The following is a 6,327-nucleotide window of genomic DNA, read 5'->3' as shown; positions in this document are numbered from 1 at the left end:
CCTAGAAGAGGCTAGATAGAAATGGGCCAAGCAGTGTTTAAATGAATACAGTTTGTGTGTTGTTATTTCGGGGCATAAGTTAGCTAGGCGGCTGGGGTGCTGGGGACACAGCCCCGCCCCTCCTACTACAACAATACATTAAAGATAGTCTTTTAAAGTTGATACATTAAAATGATTAAAAGCTGATCAACCTATCGTGTGTGTGTGTGTGTGTGTGTGTGAGTGCGCGCGTGCTTATGCAAATACACATACACACAGGTGCATGTGTCTGTGTGCATTTATGTGGAGGCCAGAGGAAGATGTTGGATATCTTCTATCACTCTTTGCCATGTTCCTTTGAGGCAAGGTCTCTCACAGAACCTGAAGGTTGACATTTCAAATGCCTGGGTGGCCAGCAAACTCCCAGTACCCATCTGTCTTTGCCGGGCTTGGTTTTTATGTAGATGTTGGGAATTCGAACACAGGTCCTTCTGCTTACAGGGCTACTGCTTTACCCACTGAGACTTCTGAGACCTCTGACTGACAGATCTCTCATTGCTCCTCCCTCTGGAATGTGAGTTCCCTTAGGCCAAGGACTTTATTTTGTTCTTTTGCATAAATTCTCCTGACCTTCAATATTTAAACACATTACAGGGGTATAATGTAATTATAAGTAATTACTGGATTATTGAAGTCCAGATCGTATCATATAACTTTTAAGAAATCCTTTAAGAGCTCCTTGTTGAAGGAGCTGTGGGCCTCTTCCCACAGCCCGGCTCCCAGCTGCCTGGCTAACTTATGCCCCGAAATAACAACACACAAACTGTATTCATTTAAACACTGCTTGGCCCACTAGCTCTAGCCTCTTATGGGCTAATTCTCATATTTTGCCTAACCCATTTTTAGTAATCTGTGTAGCACCAGTCTTACCGGGAAAGATTCAGCATGTCTGACCTGGCAGTTTGCTTCATCGCGTCTGCCCAGGACAGGGGAGCATGGCGTCTGAGCTCACTTCCTCTTCCTCCAAGCATTCTGTTCTGTTTACTCCACCCATCTATGTTCTTACCTATCAGGGCTAAGCAGTTTCTTTATTAATTAACCAATGACCTTCCTCCATCAAGCTCCTCGTCTTTTATGGCACCAAAACTAAACTCCTCAACAAGGAATCCAGAGCTTCTGTGCAAGGGCTCCTCACCTGCCTGACTTTCCAAGAGCTCACCAGAAAGCTGCAGGATACTTGCAGTTTCCAAACATACCTGGGCACCTCACCCATCCCAATGTCTCTGCCTAAAACAGTTTTTTCTCACACATTTTCCCTGAAAACCCCACTCACCCCATCCTCTTTGCCACCCCTTCCTTATGCAAAGAACATCTCTGTTCTTTGCATCACAGCTTGGCTGAGTTTATCCTGTGGGTTCCTGCAACACTTTGTGCGTTTTTCAGCCTACAACAATGTAATTACTGGCGAATGGCTTTGTCTCCCAAGTTGGGCTTGAGATCTTCAAAGGAAAAGTCTGAAGTTTGAGCCTTTTAAGTTCTTGATGCCTGATGTTGTGACTGCAACATAGTAACTGCCTCCTGTTAGATCAACGGAAAAACCTGGCGCTGTCTGTACTCACCAGAAAAAAAATGGAGAGCAGAGTGCAGTTACACAGCCCTCCAGTAGAGGGGCCCATGCTAAACTATCTCCTGTAGCCTCTGGAGTCTGTCCTCACATCAGATAGATGCAAATAGATCAAATATTTTCATTTGTAGTCTATATCTACTGGTAAGTCAATGCCCAGGAAGAATATTTATTTAAGGTCACTGCTTTTTAAAAGGGGTTACCATGGCTAGTGGGGAGGGCTCTGTGTGCTTGTGATCCCAGGACTTAGGAGGCTGAGGCTGGAGGACCTTGAGACCCTGCCTCAAAAGACTGAAAATAAAAACTTATTATATCCCAGGCCCTGGGCATCTGTTAGGAATAGAAAGAGGGGAAACATAATCTCATTTTCTGGAGCCACTATGGAAGAAGCTTATTTCTCACTGCCCTGTGAGTACTGTGGTGTCCAGTGGCAGCATAGATTGTGACATAGCGCCTGAAGATGCCATTTACACCCCACGCATGTTTGCTCATATGGTCAGTAAGACGATCTGCTGTTCTGCGGATAGCTGAGTGGATGCCCTGATCGACAGCACTCCAAGTGTCCCATTTATCACAGTGGCGTGTAACTGTCTTCATGCTCGTCTGAATGCAGACAACACGGAGCAAGCACTCCCTGAGGAGGCTGGGATTAAAGGCATGCACCACCATGTCCGGCTTTCAATGTTACTTTCTGAGGCAGGATCTCTCACTGAGCCTGGGGTGTGCTGGGTTTCACACATGGACCTGTTTGCGTATGGCTTCTGGGTACCCAAACTGGGTCTGTATGCTTGCTGTAGACACTTTTCTACCATCTCTCCAGCCTGTTACCATGTTTTAAATTCCAGACATTATCAGGACCTGAGACGTAGCCTTAAACGGTGCTTTCCCTGGCCCCACTGGCAATCTTGGACAAAGCCTTGCTCACTTTGTGTAGTTTACATTAGAACACGGGTTTGTCTTCCTGAAGATGTTGCCAGATAGCACACAGGCGTCTTCAGACCTTATATATGGTGTGTGCAGGCATTAAATCACGTTCTTTTCACAGCCCCACTACTTTATGATTCTAAAAAGAGAAGCGCAGGAGACTGGAGGACTTAGCGCCCAATTTCTGTTGAGAACTGACAAAGATGACGGAGCAAGCATTTATTTTCTCTTTTTCTCGGTTCATTTTTCTTCCTTCCTTTCTTCTCTCCCTCTCTCTCTCTCTCTCTCTCTCTCTCTCTCTCTCTCTCTCTCTCTTTCTTTGAGACAGAGTTTCTCTGTGAAGCCCTGCCTATCTTTGAACTCAAGACCAGGCTGGCCTCAGACTCACAGAGTTATGCCTGCTCTGCCCCCAAGTGCTGGAATTAAATGCATGCACCGTCACCACCCATGCACCGTCACCACCCAGTTTATTTTTTCTAGAGAACTGGACTACTGAGGAATCGAAATGCACAAAAGAACTTTGTCAATAAGAACTGGTAAATTAGACCATGAGGGCTGGAGCTACACTCAGTGATGGAGAGGCCCTGGGTTCCATCTTTAACCTCATACATCTGCACGCGCGCGCGCACACACACACACACAAATACCAAACCTACACAAAGAATTCTTCAGGATTTTTAATTAATTAATTAATTTGTGTGAGAGAGAGAGAGAGAGAGAGAGAGAGAGAGAGAGAGAGAGAGAGAGGGCTTCTTGCACAGGTGTGCACACGCCACAACGTGTGGAGGTTAGAGAGCAACTTTCAGGAATTGTTCTCTCTTTTTACTGTGTGTGTGTGGGCTCCTGGAATCGAACTCTGATTGTCTGACTTGACTGTAAGCATCTTTCCCACTGAGTCATTTGCCAGGTCTGGGCAAAGAATTTAGACACTATGTATCATGTTTGGTAAAATTATAAAAAGGAAAGGAAATAAGTTGTCTGTCTTATAATAGGAACAAAATCCCGAGTCTTACAAATGTGATAAGTTTTTATCTACAGTCACCAATTCATGAGAACTACAGGATTCATTAAACCAACAGAGTACTGAAATAAAAATTATGTGGTATTTATGAGATTGGAAATTTGAATGTTGACTGATATATTTTTAAAAATACTGTTATTAGATCAAGTAATACCATATTGTGTTTCATACTAAGTATACCAAAATATACTACATTTTAGAAGCATGCTAAATATTTGCAGAATTAATGATTCCTGCAATTTGCTCCAAAATACGTAGAGTGGGTGTAGAACAACATCTATAGAATGGGATAATTGCTGAGGCTGAGCATTTATGTGGGGTCTGTTATACCCTTTTGTCAAGCTTTGCATTGAGTGCATTTGACATTTCCCATGCAACTTCTTTTTTCTTTTAAATTATTAAAGCTTCCTAAATATTCTGGTGCTTGTCTAGGGGACATTCTTTTCCTTCTCCCACACCTCCATCATTACCCCAGAGGTTTACGTGAACTTCAAGTAGTCCAGGAACATTAACTTACACATCTACTAGCACCCTTTGTACAGCAACGTAGAAGACTATTTCCTGAATGACCGTTAACTTTCCACAGACCACATGACTTTGAATACGTAAAACAAATATCCTAAAAGAGAGAAAAAGAGTTCTAAGAGTAGGAAGAAAAAAAAAGAAAAAAAAAAAATCTGTTTGTGAAAAAACCCCAGAAAGTGTGTGTGTGTGTGTGTGTGTGTGTGTGCGTAATAGAAAACTTCTACAAGAGGCATGGAGACAATGACTAAGTTCTCAGCCATTAGGTTATACTCACATAGGATCTCCTTGTTGAAGGTGAATATCAATATTTTGAGGAAAGGGGATTGTTTTCCAATATTCAGCAAGCCAATGCTCAGACTGCTTCTCTGGAGACAGGATGAATTTTTTGCCTAAACCTGGGAACAGTCTAAACTTGCATGCTGTAAGCTAGGTAAGACTGAGCTGGAGCTTCCGGCTTCTGATGGGAGATCCCAGGAAGAACAAGAAACTGCATGTCTGGGGCCAGGGGTGGGGCTGGGGCACCTGGAATGCAGTGAAAGGAGACAAAGTAGGGCTCTTTATTGGGTAGAGCCAGGTTACACTGTGACCAGAGCCATAAAACCTGTGAGGACACTTTGCAAACAGCCCTTTGTTTATCTAGGTGACTATACCTTTTATCTTCCAACTGGAGAGAAGACAGATGTCTATTAATGGGTCCCTTGGCCAGGCCAGCTGCTGGCCACCACCCTTCTGTTTGCATGGCTTTTGAGACTCTCTTGCTCTGCCCTTTCTTCCTCACACTGCCCCTCCATTTAATTATCATCAGTCGATGACCCTGGAACAAAGGGTGTGGGGCTGAGTCAGGCCTGGCTACTCTTCCACAGAAACACAAAACACACTTGGGTGTCTCCTGTTGTGCCTTGAGTCTGGGGTTGGTGCTGGTATGAGTTCTTGGTGTTCATTGAACTTCATCTTGAAGGAAAATATGTCCTGTGTGGTCTCAAACAGGCTGACCTATGGCTGTGTATCCCTGCAATACTTCATTCTGAAGGAGAATATGTCCTGTGTGGTCTCAAACAGGCTGACCTATTGCTGTGTATCCCTGCAATACAGACCTCAGCAGTTTTCTCACTCTTCCATTTTTATTTAGGGTTATTTTTTGTTTGTTTTTTGTTTTTGAGAGGTAAGGTCTTGCTATGAGTCACATCAAATTCACAGAGATCTGTCAGCCTCTACCTCCCAAGGGCTGGGATTAAAGGTGTGTGCCACCATGCCAAGCTAATTTTTCTTTTTTTTTTTTTTTTGGTTTTTCGAGACAGGGTTTCTCTGTGGCTTTGGAGCCTGTCCTGGAACTAGCTCTGTAGACCAGGCTGGTCTCGAACTCACAGAGATCCGCCTGCCTCTGCCTTCCAAGTGCTGGGATTAAAGGCGTGCGCCACCATCGCCCGGCTAATTTTACTTTTTTATATCAAGGTCTTGAACTGTCAATTCTCTTGCCTCAGCCTCCTTGGGGCTGGGATTGCAGGCATGAGTCACCATACCCAGCTTGTGTATTTGGTGTGCTGTTTTATTTTATTCAGTATTGAGGATCAAACCGTAGGATTTGTGAAGTACCTTGGCTAAGCACCCTACCCTGAGCTACACCCCTAGCCCAGTTAGGCTATTACTCACACTCGCAATAAAACACATCAACTTTAAAAGTACACTTTGACTCGTTTGGGTGATAATGCAGGCAAGATGCTAGTTTGGCTTTTGTTAAACAATGAATGTCGGGAAAGATTTTTTTTTTCCAGAGGCTCTCTTCAACCCTCCCAAAAGAGCAGTGGCCTGGGAAGGGAACCTCAACCTGTGGGTTGAAGAGCCTAGTGTATAATAGCCCAACTCCAGACTTCCTCTTCTCTCTCTCTCTCTCTCTCTCTCTCTCTCTCTCTCTCTCTCTCCCTTTCTCTCTCTCTTTCTTTTTCGAGGCAGGGCTTCTTGAAACTCGCTCTGTAGACCAGGCTGGCCTCGAACTCGCAGGGATCCGCCTGTTTCTGCTGGGATTAAAGGCGTGTGCCGGCAACCACCACCCTCGGCTCCCTTTTCTTACTAAGAATCAGTTTCCAAATCTGTCTCATCAGATTGACTCACAAGACCCGTTTGGACAGTGTGCGGTTCAAGTGGGATGGAGCAGGCACCCTTAAATGTCCGTCGTATTATTTGTATTTAACCGCAGGCTGACTCCCACATCCCAGCGCGAAAAACAGCGCGAGGTCCTGGGTTCAGTTCTTAGCTC

This window comes from Microtus ochrogaster, chromosome 6, assembly GCF_000317375.1.
Source record: "Microtus ochrogaster isolate Prairie Vole_2 chromosome 6, MicOch1.0, whole genome shotgun sequence".
Classification (NCBI taxonomy): domain Eukaryota; kingdom Metazoa; phylum Chordata; class Mammalia; order Rodentia; family Cricetidae; genus Microtus; species Microtus ochrogaster.
This window is presented reverse-complemented; position numbering follows the sequence as displayed.